This window comes from Triturus cristatus, chromosome 3_2 (genome assembly GCF_964204655.1).
Source record: "Triturus cristatus chromosome 3_2, aTriCri1.1, whole genome shotgun sequence".
In the NCBI taxonomy this organism is placed as follows: Eukaryota; Metazoa; Chordata; class Amphibia; order Caudata; family Salamandridae; genus Triturus; species Triturus cristatus.
In genome coordinates, this window is record NC_140584.1 from 155190604 (window position 1) to 155213752 (window position 23149).

General features: G+C 41.9%; 1 protein-coding gene and 1 pseudogene across 2 annotated transcripts in view; both read left to right on the forward strand.

The window, feature by feature from the left end:
• The window catches only part of CHEK1 (checkpoint kinase 1), a 206691-nt gene that overhangs the window by 13789 nt on the left and 169753 nt on the right, over positions 1-23149 (forward strand). The window contains exon 2 of one of the 2 annotated variants that reach the window (XM_085647396.1): positions 779-1101. The exons of the other annotated variant lie outside the window; for it this stretch is intronic. The gene's annotated coding sequence lies outside the window, so the exon portion shown is untranslated. The remainder of the gene's footprint in view (positions 1-778; positions 1102-23149) is intronic. 2 annotated transcript variants of the gene reach the window in all.
• Positions 1-23149, forward strand: part of LOC146856936 (zinc finger protein AEBP2-like) — a 37936-nt pseudogene that overhangs the window by 11119 nt on the left and 3668 nt on the right.

Genomic DNA, 23149 nt, shown 5'->3' on the forward strand with positions numbered 1-23149 from the left:
GGGAGAAAGGCAGGCATAGCCTTGAACACTCTGCAGCCAGCAGTCATATGCCACCCTGGCCCAGTAATCAGTTTTTCACCTTAAAAGAAACTCTTTCCTTCTGCGCTCAAACACTACGCTCAAACACTACAGCGAAATTACACTATAACAAAGTAAATAAATAAGTAACAAACTAAACAGTTCACAGAACTTACCGCACTAAAACAATGTGTCTTCAAACAGGTAGTGTCTCCAATGTATGTCGCTGATTCTCCGCGTTTCAAAATGTTAAGTGCAGCATGTTTAAATAGTATTGCAATTAGTATTGGTGCTCTAAGTAAATAAATAAAGTTATTACCTAAAAGTCCGAAAACATGCTGCCCTAATTCTCTCCTGCTGTGCAGCTTTTAAGCCTAATGGACCCGTGGCGCCAGTAAGACGCCTGCTCCCGAGCAGAACAAAGACAGTCATTATGACAGCATGCCGACAAGCGCCCCACACTGCTAAATAATAGCACATCTCCGGAAAGGACCTATAATTAACTCAGCAGGTCTTCCGGAGAGGAGCACTCCAATAAAATGAACGCGCAAAAGCTGTTCATGTGAAGCACGTTCACAGACCACAATCTGCTCGTGGGAAGCGCGTTCACAGACCAAAGTCTGCTCACACACTGGTTATTATTATTATTGATACTGTTGTCAAAATGTTTATTGTTAATTTGGGTCTATCTAATTCTTTCCCGTCAGCTCGAAAAGTAGTTTTGCGGGTTGGCTCTAATTTTTACTCTGTACATTACCAGACTGACAAAACGACTGGTACTGGAGAACTGAGTGATTGTGCACCCGTCTCCGGTCTAGGCCGTGACCACAATCCTCGCCGGAAACCGTCCCTCCCTCCGCCTTCTCCCCCGGCCGCTGAAAACAAGATGGAGAAGAGACTAAGCTTCTGAAGCGCTGCAATATCTTCACCCCTCTTTTCCCTGTATTTGACCAGAAATCCTGGCGAGTGAATCTCGGAAAAGCTGGGCTTCAATCGGGACAATGAGTGGCGCTAGTAGCGCGGGGGAGCCCCCTGAAGAGACAGCAAAGGCGTTGGCTGATGTAGCGGCCTTTTACCTGTCAGGTGAGAGCAGCGCGCCCGAAATTTTGTATAGTCACTCACAAATGGAAGCTGCAGCGCGACCTAGGTCATCATGTGTGAATTAATGTCTTTGTTACCCATTTAGTTTAATTGCAGGTTGTGCTGCTTTGGGATAGGGCAGTTGGAGTCCCGCTTGTTACCTAGATGTGTTTATTTTTTTTTTAATTGTCTTTTATTGCCTTGGTGTCTGCACTTTGCAAAGACAGCGGGTTCCAGTGGTCTGCTAGGCGACGTGCACCTTTTTTGATTGCAATGGGCGTTTACACGTACCTCTCTTTTGCTTACTGTGGTCCCTGGTAATGGTCTTGGTCACTCACGAATGCGATGGATCAGTCGTCCACCCAGCATAGTTTCTTGGGGTGGCAGTGAAATAAATCTCAAGGAACCAATACAAGCATTTGCGAGTTTGAGCTATTGACATTGCAAATAACAATGCCTTTTATTTTTGTTTTCTTTATTAAAACATAAATACGAAAACAAAACTAAAAGCCAATGTCATTTACAATGCCAATAGCTCAAACTCGCGTAAATGCGAGATCTATTGCATTGCAAATGCTTGTTACTAGACCTACTGCCATGTATCTGCTTCAGTGCTCGTAACCAGTGTTCCATACTCTACCCGTTTTTGAAGCTGCAGGACCTACTAATATCCTAAATTATACCCAGAGTACCACTCTTTTAACATATGTTCCAAAAAAATGCCCAAATAGCTGTCCAGTTATTTTCAACAATAATATAACCCGGTATTTGTAAAGCGGGAACTAATCACCCCTAAGGGTCTCAAGGCGCTGGGGGCCGTCGGGCAGATTAAGCGAGCAATTGCCCAGAGTCACAGGGCTTAGCTGCCACCAGTGCCTGGAACCGAACCGTGAGCCCCATGGTACGGAGTCAGCCGTCCTGGCCGCTACGCCACGCCTATCCAGAATGCTTCAATGTTCGCACCTTGTGTTTGTATTCCAATCACTATTAATAACAGTTATGGACAAAGTGAGTGTGCCTGATCTTGAGGTGACTGTTAATCTGCCACTTTTCTGGAGATATTATAGCTTTTCTTTTTTGTTTGTCCTTCCGTCTGTAGATGTTTCTCCTCTACTTGGTCCCCCCCCCCCTTTTTAGGTCTGGCTTGATAGTGTACCTGTCTGCATGATCCATTATTTCCAACATCCACAGACCGGGAGAGGACTTTGGGTCACCCCATTTCGCTGTTTGATTATTATTGTCTGCTGGGAATTCGGTAGTGAGGCAGTGAAGCTTGTGTTGGGTGACAGGGTGCACTAGCACAGCAGTTCTCAACCTTCTGACTTCTGTGGATTTCCTCCGAATCACCACTGGAAACAGAGGACCCCAGCCTAAGAGAGTTCTGCAGTTTGAACCTCCAATAAATGCGCGAAAATACAGTCAAGTGTACATTGAACCAGTATGCACATTATGAAATATTTGATTTCATTTACAAGCAAAAAATATCCAAAAATCTAAATTGTAATTTTAATGAAAAGGTTAGAGCTTTTCATAATTTGGTTTTTGCGTGTGTATTTTTGATGGTGCATACAAGTGCTTCATTCAATGTCACCAATCGTCAATTCTAGTTCAGTATTTGCAGTGCTGCTGCGAAGCAAGCTTAGTGTACCAATTACATTTTACAGGGCGTTTTTTAAATTTTTCACTTTTGCTTTTTTATGCAAATATCCTTTATTAGTCTGCTAATAACCATTTTCTGAGCAGTTGCAGAAACCCTAAGTAGGTGTCACGAACCCCAGGTTAGGAGCCTCTGCACTATAATGCTTGCCGTGTACGACCATTTTAGCCGATTGACAATTGAATGAAATTAATCTGGTGCTCAATTTGCTCCATAGCCGCAGAATGGCACGTGAATATGAAAAAAAACCAAGAAATTAGAATAGTGAAATTTGGATAGAGTTAGTGTTCGTTATTAAAAATAGTCTGATTCGGTATTAAAGTTGGAAGCAAACTAAATTTAAAATACATTTACAAACATATTTTAATGATAGTTAATTTGGGGGAAAAATTCATAACCACCAAGATGTGGACCACTGTGATTTGATTGAATATGAAGTGTGGGTGTTTGGAAGCAAAGGATGATTCAATTAATTTTTTTATATGATTTGAAACTCAGAGGTCCACATAAAATAGTTACATTTTTCATTAAAACGCATTCCATTCCATATAAATTATATAGAAATTCTGAAATACAAGAGGAAAACCAATAGGCATACAATTATACTCTACTTTAGTTAAGTATGGGCCATGGACAGAGAAAAGTGCAAAAGTACAATCAAATCAATTAAACATTATAACACAAAACTAAACACATTTTACATACAAAAAAAGTAGTACAAAGTGTTTTACAGTGCTATTCTAATACAGTAATTGTATTTGCGCATTACATCCTGCATTGTAAGCAAAATTAGTACAATAATTCTATTTTATTCTATGTAAAGTGTTAGGGACGTAAAATGCTGTTATTCCACAAAATCATAACCAAATAAAATTACTATAGAATTACAAAAATTCAAACAATTCTAAAAATACTTTAAAATTGTTTTTAAAAAAAAAGTGAAAATATTTGCACTGGCTATTTCTGACGGTGGCACAAAAAGACAATTCCCGGCCTCCGCTACTATAGTTATATTATACTTTAAAAACATTGGTCTTAGTAATTGGCGCTGGAACAAGTGAAGGTAAGATTTAAGTTTTGAACACAGTTCCCATAAAGAACATAACATTTCTCCTCCCTTGGTAGTCCCTCCCTAGATCCAGTAATAATTTGTAGCGGAAGCAGATTCAACCTTAATAACAAAACAGTTCTGCGAACACCGTGGGGGAGGTTCCTTGCTACATAAGCTTTAAAAAAATTTTTATATACAAATACTACTCTCCAATATTATTTTGTTCCGAGCATGCTGAGCACACAGCACAATATCCCTTTTCCAGCTCAATTCATAAATTGATTTTTTTGAATCAAAAGCTTTTTAGGAGAGCTTCGGAAGAGGTGACCTCTTACTCTGACCTATGTCAAACATATCTAGAGCTTTCATATTTCGAAGTTTCGATAGTTTGAAAAGATGGCACTTATTCCCTTCAAACATTGAAACATTTCGTATTTCAGTGCAGCTCGAATGGAACCAGGTCCGCAATTCTGTAAGCTATTCCCTCACCTTAAAATAGCAGCCATAGCAAACGCATTCGTAAATGGAACCCTAATTCAAGCCGAAGAGCTGATGGTATGGCTGAAAAATTCAAATTACAAATTCTGCACCAGATTCGCCCTTCAACCATCTAAAAAAAGTACCGATACCGTTCTTCCATTAGCTCACAGGCTTAACTCAGTGAAGGCGGAATCTTAATCTTATATACTGCCAATACATGGGCAAAATGCCTTTGCCCACAACACTTATATAATCTGGATATAGCCAAGGCTCGAGATAAAGCCTTACTTCTATACTGACTAATATGATCCTTATTTAGGCTATTACTAGCGAAAATTCTGCCTAAATATGGATACAACGTCACTGCTTCCAGCTTGTCATTCCCCAAGAACCCGTGCATACCCATCCTAACTCTGCACCCTGGCACCTAAAAAACATAACTTTACTCTTAAGAATATTTATTTTTAAAAAATGTTTATCCGCATAATTTCCCAACTCTAAGAGACTCCTCTTTAGACCTATAGGGGTTAAATCCAACATAACATCATCAGCGTAAACAGCGAATGCTCATTGCTCCTATTTTAGGCAGCCCCCCCTTAAGCTGTCCAATTCTGCAAGGTAGGTCATGGATGTAAAGGGAGAAAAGCAGGGGTGCAAGTAAGCACCCCTGTGTGTCTACCTTGCTGGAGAGACCCTGATTCACTCCCATTAGAACCTAAGTCCAAGTTGAAGAGTGCAATGCGACAATCAACCTGAGCAAGTGCGCAGGGATCCCCAATGCAACCAGTTTCCTCCACAGCGTCCCACGGTCAACCGTATTGAAGGCTGTGGAGAGATCAATAAACACAGATTATACGGCCATTCCTTTACTCAAAGGATACTTATCTGTCAATGTTTGTAGGGCAGTGATATTATCTAAGGCTCCACAATTTTTGTGAAAGCCAGCTTGCTTCACAGGAACAAAGTTGTTACCAAATGCCCAATCCTGGAGGTGAAGGTGAATACTCTTGGCAAACAATTTGCCAGTCATGTCCAATATTGCATTCTGCCTAAAACTAGCAGGAGAAGTTTTAGAACCCTTTTTATATAGAGGCACAGCAACTCTAACTTTCCAGGAAGATGGCATAGCCCTACACATATAATTTTGGAACACCGGGCACACAAACGAAGCCAATGCAGAAATGTCTTGTTCGATAACAGATATTGGGAGTTCATCCTGGCCATTCGCTCCGGAGAAATTTGCGCCCTTAATGAAACTCTTTATCTCCTCACAAGAGGGCGGACCATATACGTTTGAAGAGGGAGGCTCATCACTCGACTCCAACAACCACCCATAAATATAATTGATGGTATATAACTGCGAGATATATTGGGTCCACTCTGCATCGGATATAGGGATGGCATCAGCCTTGTTTCTAGAAACACAATATTCTGCTATTAATGACCAGTATTTATGCAAGTCACCAGAGAGGGTGACTTCTCTCATCCATTTCTTGTCCTCCTCCCTGCTCCGTTCAGATAGCTTCAGTTTAGTTCTCACCCGCTTTAGCCAGTTAATTTCCCTCTGACTCAATAGAGACAACTGCTTTAATTGTTTCATTACTAGTAAGTTTATATCACGATTTACCTTCTTTACCTCCCAAGAGATAATACAGAGGATTTAACACTAGTAGTACTATTTGTACTCCCACACGATCAAAACAGGAACAGTTGCTCTTCAAACCAGGCAAAAGGGTGTCTTTTCTGAAGTAACGGAAGGGTCTGACTTCACTATTTTTACATGAGCAGCTAGGTTCATCATGTTACTATTTGACCAGAATGTACCCTCCGTTTGTTTTATTGTAAACAATGGGGTCGTTTCTAGAATTCCAACTTTCAGGCACTTTTAGCTCCAAGTCAAAATCCACAGAGAGAGTACTATGATCACTTATATCAGTCCTCAGTACCTTAAATTGCTAGCAGGCGCCAAACGTTTGGTAAGAAACCATCATGTAATCAATTAATGATTGCCCTCGAGAGGAGTGGAAGGTGAGAGAAGCTGGTGAGTCCTTTGAAAGCCTGCCATTTAAAGCGATAAAGTAATTTGATCTCAGGCAATCCAGAAAGCATAAGCCTTGCCTATCTGATCTAAGATTACCAGGCAAAACAGCCACTGGAACACTCCACACCTCTTCCAACTCTGTATTTCCGAAAGTCAGAGTGGAACAGTTCGAGATTTTAGCTTTAAATCTCCCACAATGATTCAGTGTACATTCTTCAGAGACACTAATATTGTTTGCAAAAGAAAACATTGACTCAACTTAACCCCTTCGGTGCCCATGACGGAACTATTCCGTCATGAGGACAGGGCCACGAAATCCTTCTGCTGCAAACAGCAGAGGGATCTCCGTTTTTTTTTGGGCCGCTGGATGTGGGGATGAGCTTCCCCAACCTCCCGAGGCCCTTCACAGGTTTTCAGTCCAATGACGATCGCGCGCATGGCGCGCTGTCGCCATTAGACTGAAAACGAAACGGAAACTTCATTTCAGTTTGAATGTTTCAGTGCTCATGGGGCTATCTCCGCCCCGAGCACCCAAACACTTGGGAGAGGTATCGTAGGAAAGGGTAGGATCTCCCCTTCCCAATGGTACTTTTCCCTAGTGGATCTCTGCTTGGGGATTGCAGCCACCAGGGAGGGGGGATCGGCCCCTTGGGCAAGGGCCTTTGCTCCCCCCCATTTAATTTCCCCAGACAGTCTTTTCGGGGGGCAGAAAGCACCCTAGACGCCAGGGATTTTTTAAATGCGCCAGACAAAGCCCCCAACCTACCCCCCCCAAGAAAGAATAAGACTGTCTGCCCCCCCCCCCCCCCGAGGCAGATGATCTGCCCTCTGAGGGGGGGGGGGCAGAAAGCCCACTAGGCCCCAGTTTAAAATATATATATATATATATATATATATATATATATATATATATATATATATGTCCACAAAGCCTTTCCACGATGAAAAAAAGGCGTTCTTGAGCCCAGTTCCTTTAGCGTGATTATTTATTTAAGAAATAGCAAACAAACACCCGACGCGTTTCGGTGCCACTGCACCTTGGTCACGGGTAATCAGCAGTTTGGGAAAAGTGCTACATATAGTGTTTAAACAAAACATAAAGGTAGGACTACCTGCCCCAACTCAATAATAAAGACCTTCAAAATTGGCATCCATTTTGTAATGGTCAAATCGTCACAAGTTACTGCTTCAAACATTTTGTAATTGCCACTGATTACAATATCTGGTAAGAGAAACACGAACATGATTATGCATATTGGTACAGGTTAATTTCAAAACAATTGTAGTGATAAGTCCGGCCCTAGTGGGCATAATACTACAAACAAGCGATTTTGTGTAAAACCACGCAATTGACCAATCTTGCTGTGTGCTACATGTTGCTGTTTGATTTACGCCCCAGTGGGCTGTCTCATAGATTTTTGTGAATACTGCCCCAGTGGGCCCAAATTTATCAGTGGCTCTTATAATTAATTGTCTCACTTTGCGCGAACCAAATCATAATTTCATAATGCCTCTGAAAGTAGATCTTCTTAATGGTATGCTGACAGTTTGGTCTCCTACAAAACATAAACAAATTTTTGCAATCACTATACTAGTATAAACAATTAAAAAACAAACTTATGGCTTCTTATTTACATCATGTAATATCTTGTAATTTGAGTGTCAAATATACAGCACGTTAATGATTATTTAACCTAAATGAACCGACATCTCTTCATCTTTGTTCAAACCTAATGGTTGTACGGTATCATATTTAATAATCATTTTAGACTCCAATTTTCGTAGCTCTCTCACTCTGTCTCCACCCCTTTCTGATTTTGGAATTCTATCCAGGGCACAAAATTGTAGGACATTGATGTTTTTTCCATGTGTTTCTTTAAAATGTCTGGCAATGGGATATTGCTTGTCCTCATTGATAATAGCCCTAGTGTGTTCCAAGATTCGTTTTTTCACCTGGTGAATAGTACTTCCAATGTATACTAAAGGGCAAGGACAACACAAAGCATACATGCAAAAGTCAGATTTGCACGTTAAATGTTTTTGAATTATGTATGGTTTCTGACTTTTTGATAAAGTGAGTTCCTTTCGATTCACGCTATTTTTACATGCCTTGCATGAATTACACGTGTAGAATCCCTTTATCTCTCTCCATTTTTGCTCTTTATTGCTTACAGCACTGCTGCAAAGAAGATCTTTAAGAGCTGGACATTTTCTGAATGTGTTTTTCGGCTGACTTCCCACTGCTTTTTTCAACACAGGATCAATGTTTAAGATGTGCCAATATTTTTTCAGACATTTTCTAACCTGCCACGACTGGCTAGAGTATGCAGTAATGAACCTGATTGGTTCATCTTGGTCTTCTTTAGGGGTTGTTGGGTTTAAAAGGTCATCCATCAAAACTGTTCTAACTTTAGCACATGCTTGTTTGATTATTTTATTTGAGTATCCTCTTTCCCCAAATCTTTCTTTCATGTTTGTCATTTCTGATTCAAAGTCTGATTGTGTGCTGCAATTTCTCTTGGCCCTTAAAAGTTCCCCGTACGGGATGCTGCGAATCAGATTCTTTGGATGGCAGCTGTCCGCATGTAGCAGGCTATTACCTGCTGTTGGTTTCCGGAACAGCTTGCTTTCCAATTTACCATTTTTGACATTAGCAATCACATCCAGAAATTCGATGGTTTCTTTTTCTATTGTGCACGTGAATGTCAAATTGCAGTCATTTGCATTTAAGTTGGCCACGAATTGCAAAGCATCATCTTTTTCTCCCTTCCAGATGCAAAATACGTCATCTATATATCTGGCCCAGAGACAAACGTTCTGGGTAAAGGCCAAGATCTTACAAGCCACCTGCTCCTCCCACCAGCCCAGGTATAAACCCGCGTAGCTAGGGGCGAAGCAGGTTCCCATCGCCGTACCCCGGGCCTGACAATAGATGACGTGATCAAACAGGAAAAAATTGTTCGAAAGACATCTTTGCATCATGCATACTAGCATTTCAGTGTGTAAAAGATACTTAATGTCTCTTTGTTTCAAAAAGTGCTGATTAGCTTGTACTCCCAGATCGTGTGGTATACACGTATATAAGCTATTGACATCAAGTGTCATTAGCCACATGTCTTCTTCCCACCGGACTTTTTCAATAACTTTTAAAAAATCTCGAGTGTCCTGTAAATAGGAGGGGAGTTTTTGGACATAAGGGCGTAAAAAATGGTCAATGTATTTAGAGGTATTTTCATAGGTGCTCCCTATAGAGGACAGAATAGGTCGTCCTGGAGGATTGACCCTGTCTTTATGTAGCTTTGGCAATAAGTAAAGGGCCGGCAGTTTTGGATGGTCACATTTGAGAAATCTGTACTCTTCGTCTGATATCAATCTTTGACGTTTCCACTCAACTAGTTGCAATTGGTATTCGATGTTGCTATTTTCGTAACAACTCCTGTTACTGATTGTGTAACTGTCAACATCATCCAGTTGTCGTCTACCTTCATTTAAATACATCTTGGTAGGCCATACCACAACATTACCACCCTTGTCTGATTTTTTTAATGACAACCTCTTTGTTGTTCTGTAGTTCTCTAATTGCTGTGGTTTGTTTATTACTCAAATTGGTATATTTCAATTTACTGGATTTGTCCAATCTTTTAAATTCTTGAGTTACACCTTTATCAAACACATCAATAATCTCATTGTGGATTTGAGGCAAGAATCTGGATTTTGGTTTGAAGTTGCTGTCGCTACTGCAATCAAAAATTACATTTTCCTCAGTTAAACAAGTTTGCACATCCATAGGATTGTCAACATCATTTTCAATTTAAAAGATTGGACAAATCCAGTAAATTGAAATATACCAATTTGAGTAATAAACAAACCACAGCAATTAGAGAACTAGACGAATCCTCGCGAAATTTTCAAAATAGGTGGGGCGCTCCGCTCCTACCCTGAAAGTCTCGGGGGGATTCGTCAAGGGGGGTCCCAAAACACGTTTTCCCCATGCAATTTTCCATAGGGACCTTTAGTCCAAGGTACAGCCCGAACGGCTGAACAGAATTAGTTGAAATTTGGCAGAGAGGTAGTCCTCAGGTCAGGGATGTGCCTTTTGCAGGTCTGGTGTCAATCTGTTCAGTAGTTCCTGAGAAAATCAAAAGTAAAATCATATATATATATGTGGGCGGAGCCTAACCACACATCTCATCCTGAGATCTGATTGGCTGTCAGCACTTCATCCAAGAAGTGTTGGCAGCCATCTTGGGACCAATATACATGATAGCACCTCATTAAAAAGCATTGCAGTTAATAGAAGGTTTTAAGACTTTAGTTACATTATAAATCATTTGTTGATGGTACCATACTCATTTTAGGAATTGTGGTATGTTCTAAGGTGATTTCACCATGTGAAAAAGCCTTCTGCTGGGATATCATGATTGAGAGAAAAATATTTTCTCTTGCTTTTCCCACAGAGGTTTGGAAGGTGATCTATAAGCTAAACTGAGAGCTTATTTTCTGTAAATTCACATTATCTTTCTCAGTCATGTGAGAATGAAGTCTGACATTCTCAGTAAAACATGTACATCCAACAAGGGCAGAGACTGTCAGTTGATTCCTTTGTGTTCTACTGCAGCTTCCCAGAGTGTTCCAAAGATCAACTAGAGCGCTAACAGTCCTACTTATGATAAACGTATGGCACACCTGAAGCCATCTTGCTTGGATTAAAGTGGTAACTCTTAAAACATTTAATTTAAAAAGGGGGGTTCATTTTTCCATAACAAGTATGATTAGTGCTGCAGAAAGAAAAACTAGGGCACATTTTGACTTCTGAAATCCTCTTTTATTACATTAAAAAATTCTGACATGCAGACTGAAACATGCACTTTCAATACCAGCAGCAGTTTTCCCTGGTGAGCAGTAGTTTTACTACAGTGATCTAATGAGCAAAGAGAGTGCTAACATTCTGAATTTATGGCAAATGTGTGACACATCTGAATGCCTTCTTGATGGAATCAAAGTAAAAAACTGAAAGTATTTCCTACTGAGGAGACTGCAGTAAATGAGGAAATTAGGAAACTTCATAACAAATAAGTCTCCCAAGATGGCCACCAGAGACAAAAGAGCCCAAATGTAGCCCAAATATCACCCAGATGTAGCCCAAGTATAGCCCAATGACAGAATGTCCCAGAGTGTTCTTAAAAACAACTAGAGCGCTTACTGTCTTCATTATGACAAAAGTATGGCACACCTGAAGCCATCTTGATTGGAATTAACTGGTAACACTTAAAACATTTAATTTAAAAAGGAACACAATGAGGGGGTTCATTTTGCCATAGAAATTATGATTAATCCTGAAGAAAGAAAATGAGGGCACATTTTGAGAGACTTCTCAAATCCTCTTCTATTTCATTAAAAAATTCTGACATGCAGACTGAAACATGCACTTTTAATACCAGGAGCAGACTTCCATGGTGAACAGTAGTTTTACTACAGTGATCTAATGAGCAACTAGAGTGCTAACTTTCAGAATTTATGGCAAATGTGTGACATATCTGAATACCTTCATGATGGAATCAAAGTAAAAAACTGAAAGCATTTCCTACTGAGGAGACTGCAGTACATGAGAAAATTAGGAAACTTCATAACAAATAAATCTCCCAAGATGGCCACCGGAGACAAAAGAGCCCAAATGTAGCCCAAAATCACCCAGATGTAGCCCAAATATAGCCCAATGACAGTAGTGTGCAAAACACTTATTATTTTGTGTTTTTGCAGTGTTATATAGTGCAGACTTGTCAGGTATTGGTGTGCTTTACATGAGCATTGGTTACATCACACAAGAACAAATTCATTTTGGTTGTAGACATGGGGAGACTAAGTGATTTGACCAGAATCACAGAATGTCGAGCTGAAGCAGAAACTCCAACCTGGTTCCCCAGTTGCAAAGTCTGCAGTTCTGTAAGTAACACCACATCCTCTCCCCTAAGTGCAACATTTAATCAAGTGGTCAACTGGATAAAAAAACATAAAGATAACAAATAATTTAAAAGTGCTTTGTCGCTATTTGAAAACTCAGAAAATATGTCCTTATTTTAGTCTTTTAGAGCACTAACCATAATTTTGATGCCAATAAGACCCTCTCATATATGTCATTTCTAAAGGAAATGCTCTAGGTATTACAGTTTTGATTACATCAAGATGACGTCAGGCGTTCCACACATTTGTAATAAATATAGAATGTTAGCAATCTAGTTGTTGATTAGGATACTGTTGAGAGGCACAACAGACTATGGAGGGCAGTGGAAAGGGGGGCAGGGGCAACAAACCAACAATACAGGTCTTGCAAGAGAGGCTGTGGCAATGTAATAGACCATTGTGGGCAGAAGGAAGAGGCAATGGTAGTACAACCATACATGCCAACAGACCCGATTCAGCCAGGAAACGTCCAATGTTTTTAAGCTCCAATGGGCTTTATTTGATCTGTCTCCTGTCTACAACCTCCTCTTTTTCAATGTAACTCAAAGGGGAAAATCAATACCCCAGTTTTTTTTCAAAATCTCCCTCTTACCAAGTTCAAAATGTTCGCAAGTGTGGTACATTGGATCATGGAAGGAAATGGAGTAGGGACATGGACTTGGATAACAGAGGACAGGAGGGACATGGAGAGGTGCACCAAACTGACCCTGCAGGGCAGGCATCAGGGTTTGCAGCAGCACAATAAACCACACAGGGCATGCGGGACGGGAGTGCAGCACAACAATCCATAGAAAGCAAGAGGGAGGGAACAGGACCATGCACATGGACAACAGAGCACAGAGGGGCAAAAGGCAATGGTAGCTAGCTGACCATAATGGACAGACAGGAGAGAAAGCTGCAGCATAACAGACCATAAAGGGCAGGAGGGACGGATCAGGGGCATAACAATGGAACAGACAAGCCAGGAGGAAGGGAGTAGGGGTCTGCACATGTAAACAGAGGGCTGGGGGCAAGGGGGCAGGGCAGGAGCAGCAAGATAGCCATGGAGGTCAGGCAGGATGGGCACTAGAAGCAAGACACACCATGAAGAGCAACAGTGAGACTGTGATGGCATACACACAGACCATGGAGGGAAGGTGGGAGGGGGTCAGGGGCAGCTAACTGACCACACAGGGAAGGTGGGAGGGGCCATGGCAGCACAGAAGACCATGCATGGCAAGTGGGAGGGTTAGTGGCAGCACAATGGCTATGATGGGCAAGAAGGAGGGTGCAGGGGCATGCACAAAGGACGATGGAGGATAGAAGGGAGGGTCAGGACCTGTGCACAGACAAGAAAGTTCAGGGGAAGGGGCCTCACAACAGACCGCACGGGGCAGGCAGGAGGAGCAGTTGCAGCACAACAGACCAGGGAGGGCAGAAGGGTGTGGCAGTACAATGGACCATGTAGGACAGGAGGAAGAGGATAGGGGCATGGCATGTGGACAGGCAGGGTGGAGGTGGCAGGGACAGGTTACAGTCATCTAACAATGCTAGGCAGGTGGGAGGGGAGTGGCAGCTCAACAGAACACTCAGAGTAGATAGGAGTGGCAGGTCCATGGAACATGGTGGGCAAAAAGGATGGAGCAGGGGCATGCACAAAGACATCGGAGGGCAGGGGGAAGGAGAATAGGGGCAGCAAGCTAAGCACAGAGGCTAAGCAGGAGGTCAATGATGGGGCACAGAATTGGGCAATGGAGGGCAGAAGGAGTGTACTGGTACATTATGCTAAATGGAGGGCAGTGGCAGCACATCAGACCATGCATGGCAGGAGGCTAGTCCATGGATTCACACAACAGAGGATAGGGAGGAGGGGGATGGGGCAGCAAGCTAACTGTTCAGAGAAGGCGGGTATTAGGAACTTTATTGTTTTTAAAACGTGTGTCTGTGCGAACTACTTAAAATATGAACAAGTATGCAGCATAATCTCACTTGTATTCAGGAAGAAGAGGACGTTTGTGACTGTGACTCCGGGCTCACTTGGCAGAAACACCCCCTGACCCTCCACTCCCTATCGCAAAATGTAATGCCCGTGAAAAGGGTAGGTGAACACAATGTTATATAGAACATAGTCCTGAGAGCACGATTGAAAATGAAAACTATATATAGTGTATGGTATAAACTATGCACCAAAAAGTGTGATATAAGATGAACCGGGCGTGAAATATAATATGCAATACATTGTGCCCAATAACAGATTCATTGGAGAGCGCGAGATAGCCCAGGCACTAGCGCGTGCTATGCGATGTGCGCCTTGGAGTGTAATATGCACAGGGCAGTGTTGTGTAACCTAACTAGTCTCTAAAGTTGTAATATAAAATATGTGCTGGGGAGTGTAACGTTGCATATGCACTGTGACAAAGATATGGATCCCAGATTGTAATATGTATGGCATAGCACTGTGCGTTATAACATAGGCATCGAGGAAGGCACGTTAGATGGGGCAATATAACCCGTGCGAAGACAAGTGTGGCATGACATATTCACGGGGTGGTGTTACAGTGCACATGGGCTAGAGAGTGTCATAGCATATGCACTAGCTGGTGGAATACAACACAGAGGTGTGTGGCACTCGGCAGGCAATGGTGGGTGTAATACAGCATTGGGCTCTGCCAGGAGCGCGCTGTGACTCTCAAGTGATGTTCGTCCCCTTTCCAGAGAGAAAAATAAAAAGTATTACACATCCGGCAGTGGATGTGTGTTTTATTAACCGTGAGGGGGGTTTCTTACATAGTTTTGGTCGAAGTTTTGTCGAATCCCCTTTGAATGGCTTGGTGTGCATGTGTATTAAATGTGCCCGTCAATAGCTACCCATGTTTGTATAAATAAACGACAAGGGTGTCTACCGGGATTAGGCACGGTAGGGCATCAGACATGTCAGAGCTTCACTAGTGGTGTAAATACATTCCACGTGGATTCATTGTATGCATAGTCGCCTTTTAATGAATATCACTCAAATCGTCATGATGATAGGTACGTACGGTTTGTCCAGCATGTCCTAGGTGTGTCTATAAATATATATTTTTTAAAAATAATAAAAAACAGTGGCCGGCCCTGGGGATTGGGGTCAAAAAAATATAATTAGGAGACAGGCCCTGGGGGATGGGGTCATCAGGGCCAATAAATTAGAATAAGAAGGGGAACCACACAGCCCCCCTTCTTAAAAAACTTAAAATTAATAAAAGACTGGCATCGTGCCGGAGGCCACGCCCCCTCCTTGCAGCACTCTGCAAACGCGCCCCCTGGCGAGTTGTAAGTTGGGGAATTAATTCCTCTTCAATACTGAGGGTCCCTGAGGGCCAACTAGCCCAACAGGCATCTCCAGTATGCGCCAGGGAGCTGCGCTGCAGACAGGTGTTCTGAGGCCAAGCCCCTATTTACACCTCTCTGCAACGCAGCTCTGTGGCGCTTACTGGAGGTACCTAGTGGTCTAGTTTGACCCTAGGGACCCTTAGGATTCAAGGGGACTTAATCTCTCAACTTAGAACAGCCACAGGGCGCGTTTACACAGTGGTGAAGGGAGGGGACGGGGCCTGAGGTGACGTGTGCAAACACGCACTATGGCACGTTTCAAATTGGGGATATAATTTCCCTTCAATACTGAGGGCCCCTGGGGGCTAACTAGCCCACCAAGTGCTTCCAGTAAGCGCCACTGAGCTGCATTGCAGAGAGGTGGTCCAGGCTGTGCCACTTTTTACACCTCTCTGCAACGCAGCTCTGTGGCACTTACTGGAGGTACCTAGTGGGCTAGTTGGACCCTAGGGACCCTCAGGATTCAAATGAACTTAATCTCCCAACTAAAAACGGACACAGGGCGTGTTTACACAGTGGTGAAGGGAGGGGACGGGGCCTGAGTTAACGTGTGCAAAAACGCCCTGTGGCCTGTTTTAAGAGGTAGTTTTAATCTCCCTGCCCTATTATATACTAGGGGCTTACAGAGGAGGTCATGCTAATGTTCCCTAGTGTATGTAGGTGTTTTCACTGTATTCTAAGTGTCTTTTAACATAGCACTGGCTCTAGGACTGGTTAGTCAGACTCAGTTACCACCAGTATCCGTCTGAAAAAGTTGAGGGTACAGGATGATTTTGCAACAAGGATTCTTTCTGCTCTTCTTTTTGTTCTTTCTGCACGTTATCCTTCTTCCTGCACTTTTCTTCATCTTTGAGGACTTCTGTTGCTTCTTTCTGCACTTCTTTTTTTTCTTTCTGTGCATTTTTTCTTATTTCTTCACATGTCCTATCTCTGTAGGCATAGTTAAAAATTAGCATTTAAAAAACCTTTGAAATTCACAGAAAAAACCATAGGTTTCAGGCACGTTATAGTTAGGAATTAGCATTTAAAAAACCTCAGAAATTCACTGAAAAAACCATAGGTTTCAGGGGTGTTATAGTTAGCTGGACTTTTCACTTGTACAAAACCATTGAAATTCCACCGTTATAGTTAGTTCAGCTAACTATAACTCGCGCGCCCGCAATGCACTGCTGATGACGTCACATATTACATCACTCATGACATGATCAGGGACATCACTCATGACATCACTGATAACATCTCAAATGACATCACTGATGACATCACTGATGACATCATCCTTGTGATAGAGTGGCAGACCTCCTCTCACCCTAATATAACCTTTGATACACACATTCAAAAATAGAGACTAAAATTTTCAAAACAATGGACATACCAATACCAGTTACAACAACCTCTTCAGTAATTCTAAGATCCACATACACATCCACTCATTCACCAACAGTCCTATACAGTCACTCATACATGTACTCACTCATATTATGTACTCATACACCTATACACCCTGTTACACAATGCCACTCGTCCATAGAGTTACTCACACACATAGTCACTCTTGCTAATAAAGAATCAAACATACATTTACTTGCATATACAGTTATACACACACCACCACACTTACTTCTACGGAAACTTACACATACTTAGTCTTTTAAACAATCACTTTTAGAAACACATACTTATTCATACAGGAACTCTTTCAATCTCTCACTCTCACATATACTCACTTATATACACCAATAGTCACATATATTAGTTTAAAACATATGTAGTTACTCATAAAGACACTATTGAGACAGTCATTCACTCACTAACACACCCATACACACACTCATCCACCCATACAGTCCTGCACACATGCTGTCTTCAACACATACAAACAGTGAGTCACTCATTCATGCACCTATGCACTACGTAATACCCCCCACCGAACCATGCAGACACTCAGACTGATACTCAAAAAACCAACTAATAACCTATATAGACACCCATGTAGCTACTCACCAACCCATGCAGCCACTTATACACAAAGTGAGAGACTGATACAGATATTTACATATTTAAACATTACTCACTAAGCCATGTATTCACTATGATACACTTAATCAGTCAGTTACACAATCAATTTTTCAAAAACAAATCATCCATTTAGACACTTATATACCCATTTATTCTTCCATCGACCTTGAGATATACATATATAAAACATATTTAATTTTCAGAAACACAGACATTCACTGGATGATGTCATCAGTGATGTCATCAGTGATGTTATTTGAGATGTCATCAGTGATGTCATGAGTGATGTCACTGACCATGTCATGAGTGATGTAATATGTGACGTCATCAGCAGTGCATTGCGGGCGCGTGAGTTATAGTTAGCTGAACTAACTATAACGGTGGAATTTCAATGGTTTTGTACAAGTGAAAAGTCCAGCTAACTATAACACCCCTGAAACCTATGGTTTTTTCAGTGAATATATATATATATATATATATATATATATATATATATATATACATACACAAAAAATGCTACAGTCTTCTGTCCCTCCTGGGAGGTAGATCAATCTGCCCGCCTGGGGGGGCAGAAAGCACCCAAGACGCCAGGGATATTTTTATACGCCAGGGGTGGGGGTTGCCCAGAATGGGCATGCCAAAGCCCCCAGCCAATCCCCCCCCCCCCCGAAAGAAGGATTATAGACTTTCTGCCCTGAATGGACATGCCAATGCCCCCACAAAAAGGGGGCAGAAAGCCCACTAGGCCACAGGGATTTGTTTTTTTATATATGTAGTGGTGGGGGCTTCCCAGAATGGGCATGCCAATGCCCCCACCCCCAAAAATTACCACAGTCTTTCTGCCTCCCCCGGAAGGCAGATGGGGGCAATAGCCCCTTATCTGCCCCATCGGGGGGGCAGAAAGCCCACTAGGCACCAGGGGTAAATGTTTTTCAAAATTCATGGGTGGGGGCTGCCCAGAATGGAAATGTCAATGCCCCCACCCCCCAAAAAAAGATGCCACTGTCTTTATGCCCCCCAGGAGGCAGATGGGAGAAGTAGCCCCTGATCTGCCCCCCGGTGGGGAGGGGGGCAGAGAGCCCACGAGGCGCCAGCGATTATTCTGGCTTTTTTTATACGTAGGGGTGGGGGCTGCCCAGAATGGGCATCCCATTGTCCCCACCCGCCCAAACAAAATAGCCAGTCTTTTAGCCCCCCTTAGGGGATATCGTGGCAATAGCCCCCGATATTCCCCATCCCCAGGGCGGCAGAAAGCCCACTAGGCACAAACTTTTTCGCGGAATGTTCCTATATCTGGATTTTGGGTCCTAGAAGAAGTTATAGGTGAAAACGTTGACACAAATGGCTGTTTTTTTCAACTCATTTTCAATTTTTCCTATATTCAACGATTAGTTTCTATAAAGGAACCTGGAAGGATCTACACAAATGACCCCTTGCTGAATTCAGAATTTTGTCTACTTTTCTAAAATGTATAGCTTTCAGGAATCCATTATTGCTTTCATACCCATTTCTACCATTAATTGGAAAGCGGTTGAAAGCACAAAAAATAGCAAAAATAGGCTATGTCCCAGAAAAATGCCAAAACTGTGTAAAAAATGTTGGTTTTCTGACAACAGTCTGCTTGTCCCTGGAAGCTGGGAAGATGGTGATTTCAGCACCACAGCCCCTTTTTTTATACCAGTTGCAGGGCAAAAAAACAGACGCTTTCATCTGTAGCCCTTTATTCCCATTTAAAAAATAAAATAAAAAAAATTAGCTGTATTTTGGCTAATTTCTGGGTCCCCTCCAGGGGAATCCACAAACCGTGGGTACCTTTAGAATCCCCATGGTGTTGGAAAAAAAGGACTCAAATTTGACGTGGATATCTTATGTGCGCGAACTACCCCAAATAACCAAAAAATAAAGCTTAGCACGGGGGGTGGGGGGTCCTAGCAGCGAAGGGGTTAAGAACCACACAAAATTCCGGGGTGGGGGGGTAGACATACATGTTTTACCAACAGAAAGGATGCATAAGACCTTCCAATCACATTACACAGGGCTAACCTTAAGCAAATAGAAAGTTTTGAAGGATAGACAAATATCTTTGGATTCCAATTTATAACACTACTAAGTAGAATGGCTCTACCTCTACTGGCATGCCCTTATAGTATGGGTTTTGCTGTACAAGAATAGACCCAATAATGATCATATTATTAAAATCGGAGCATGTCCAGGTTTCCTGTAAACAAATTATCAGTGGACAAAACTGCAATAAAAAAGTTTAACTTGGACTTGGACTGTCCCAGGCCCGCCATTTTCCAGGAAAGGATTTTAGCCAAAGGGCTACCTCTGCAACTCCATGGGGCTACCTTGTCCTCCTTCCTAAATTCCCTGGCACGCTGGTTTTATCACTCTCCTTCCCGTATCTTTATTAATTGAGATTGTGCTATCCTTCAGGTTTACAAACCCCTACTACTATGTGAACCTTGGGAGAGCTTGTGGGTGCCCAATTCTATCACGCTTAGGATCTAAGATTACTTCAAACAGTAAAACGTCTCTGGAAAAGGTCCACATTGGCCAGGATTAGCATTACAATGATCCTAGAACTAATTGTGACCCTAGACCTCGGAAATGGCGCAAGAGAATCCACATGCACCTGATCAATATCCCTGCTTGACACCAGACACAGGGCCTTGATCTCTAATAGGAGCTCCAGGATAAAACGTCTATTCAGAGGTCCCAGTTCACTGTCAAACAAGGAAACACAATTCAAGGTATTAGAAAGATGGCCACAACCAAGTTCTTTACCAGGATTATTATCATAACTTGACCCTGCTCCTTAATTAAGCGGCTCTGCTAATGGAATAAAAGGAGGAGGCTTCCCATTAAGGGTCCTTATGAATTTGGGTACAGAACATAAAGAAAAGACAATTCTCCATGAAGGGGGGCTAAAGTAGGTCTTCTAAGGGCCCACTCAGCCTATTGGGGGACTCCACAAGCCTCTTCATCGGTTCTCACTAATTCAACAGACCCATCCCCAACATTATCCTTCCCTGTACATCCATGTGCTCCACCCTGGTTATGATGGAGAATTACTCCCAAATCCCTGGGCCCCTTCCCCAGCCGAAGGGAGCCTAGGATTGGTAGTTCCAGTATGTGAGGAGGGGCTGACATGCTGATTGCTTCCAGAGACTCAAGCTCTTGATCTAAACAAGAGACCGCATTTTCTGGCCCTTCTTCTTTTCGAAGCTGAACAATGGGGGCAGAGTCTTCTAAAACATTGGAGAACCTGAGTTTTTTTAGACTTACATTTCACGATATGCAAGATTCTTTTCTTTTCCCCCCTCTGGCGTTTTGATCTACCACAACCGGTGGGGGGGCCCTTCACAGAAAATCACCATCATGGTAAGCCCTTAATAAATTAACACCAGAAGGGGAGACATCTTGCAAGTCTGCAACCCTAGGGGTAATCGGAGCTCCTTTTTGTAATATTGGAAAAACAGGAAGAGGATTCTCAATCACATTTGCACTTTAGGCAACATAACACTTCTTCAGACAAATGATTTAAAGAAGATGAACTGCGTATGTTGTCAATCTCTGTAATAGCCTCTGAATTGCTGTTAGATTTCCCACAGCGAGTGGCCCGAAGTCCGCCATGATCACTGGCCTGAATTCCAACTCCTGCCACCCTACCTTCTTCCACTATATTAGTCTGGGAGGCCTGATATTTCATTTCAGTGCCCCTTTCTTCCTTTTTTGGGCATAAGTCAAAGGAATTTAGGTGCTGCACTCCCATTGGGTCCAACACATGATCAGAGTTAGCAACTAATCTGTGCAGATGATATTATATTCTCCACACATAATAAAATATCGTAGTGGCCCCCCTTTCCAGATTGAGTGGCTGCATACAGTCAAACAAGCTTTATTCGGTATATTAGTATATAATCATAAAAGCATTCTACATATATTAAAAAGCATTTCACCATAACATTTAGAAAAAGTACAAATAGTGTCGCATATTTTCATGGGAGCATATTTCATTGTGAGTGTAGACAACGGTATCATTGAATATTTAAAAATATACACAATATGGGTTGTATAGAGCTTCACGGGTCTCAAGAAAATACATGCAGAATTAGTTTAAAATTCGAGACAATAGCAGCACGTTATTTATAAAAAACCTTGATATCAAAACACATAATAGTAAGATTTATAAGAAAGATTCAACCTAATCAATTCCAGAGATGTGAGATCCTTTCTCCGTTTACGTGCCATCTGAGTAAAAAGGATCACTGCATTACAGATCGATGAATTTTTCAAATTACAGACATGATAAAAAGCAGACTTATAAAAATACAATTTGTTTGTGATAAAAAGTGGTCGTAAGATCGATTGTCTGATGTCCCTGTAAAAGTTACAAAAAAGTATAAAATGCAAAGTACTCTGGGGGCTCTTGCCGTCACACGGGCACTTAGGTAGGTTTCGACTCCACGTACCCATCTCTGGGAAAGCTACTTGGAAATGGAGTGTACCCAACCTTAATCTTATCAAGTAAAATCTGTGCTGTACATTTCTAGTAAAGATAAGGTACGGTTGTATTCCAGAGAAAAGCGGTCCATCACAGTAGGATTTAACGCTTGATTTTATGCTTAGTTCAGCTAACCTCTTGATTTCTCTGCATTCTTAAGCTCTATTTTACTATAGGTCTGAATGCTCACAGGATCTTTAAAATTCATTTCCATATTGCATTCGACCATGAGACTACGAATATAATGCAGCCAGGGTATGTTCCTATGGTGATCTAATTTGAGGCAATCTAAGATTATTTCTTTAGTAAAGTGAGCTTCTTCTTTAGTGCAAATTCGGTGCCACAATACAAGGGCCGCTACGTTAATCAGGTCACTTATATATGGTGTATCTAGCTCCTTATGAACTATATAGGTCGCTGTTGAAGTTGGGACAGATAAAACCCGTCTCAAGAATTTATTCTTGAGGGTTTGTAATGGGGAGATGTCTGCCATACCCCAAAGTGCTCCACCATAGCACACCCCTGTGATGCACTTACTCGCATATAGCTTTAATATTTCACGTATGGGCTTGTTCCCTATTTTCTCAGAGAATCTGAGGATAGCCTCGCTAGATCTCACAAACTTCAATTTGCAAGAATTTACATGTGCAGCCCATGGTCCTTTGCCATTAAAAAGTAACCCCAGGTAAGAAAAAGTGGATGTTCTTTCAATTATGGTTCCCCCAACATTATGATTTCTACTTTTTGATTTCAATTTCCCACATGTCATGACCAGTGTTTTACTCAAATTTATTTTTAAGTTCTTTTCAGTCATAAAAGTTGTAAAATTATCAAAAGTTGGAGGCCATTTGCAGTCCTTGATATTATTACTGCGTCATATGAATTTAATAAAACTGGGGTGACGCGTTTACCAATAACAGGGGCATCAGCTTGCAAGCTCTGTAATAAAAAGTCAACACTATTAATGTAAAGGGAAAATAAAAGAGG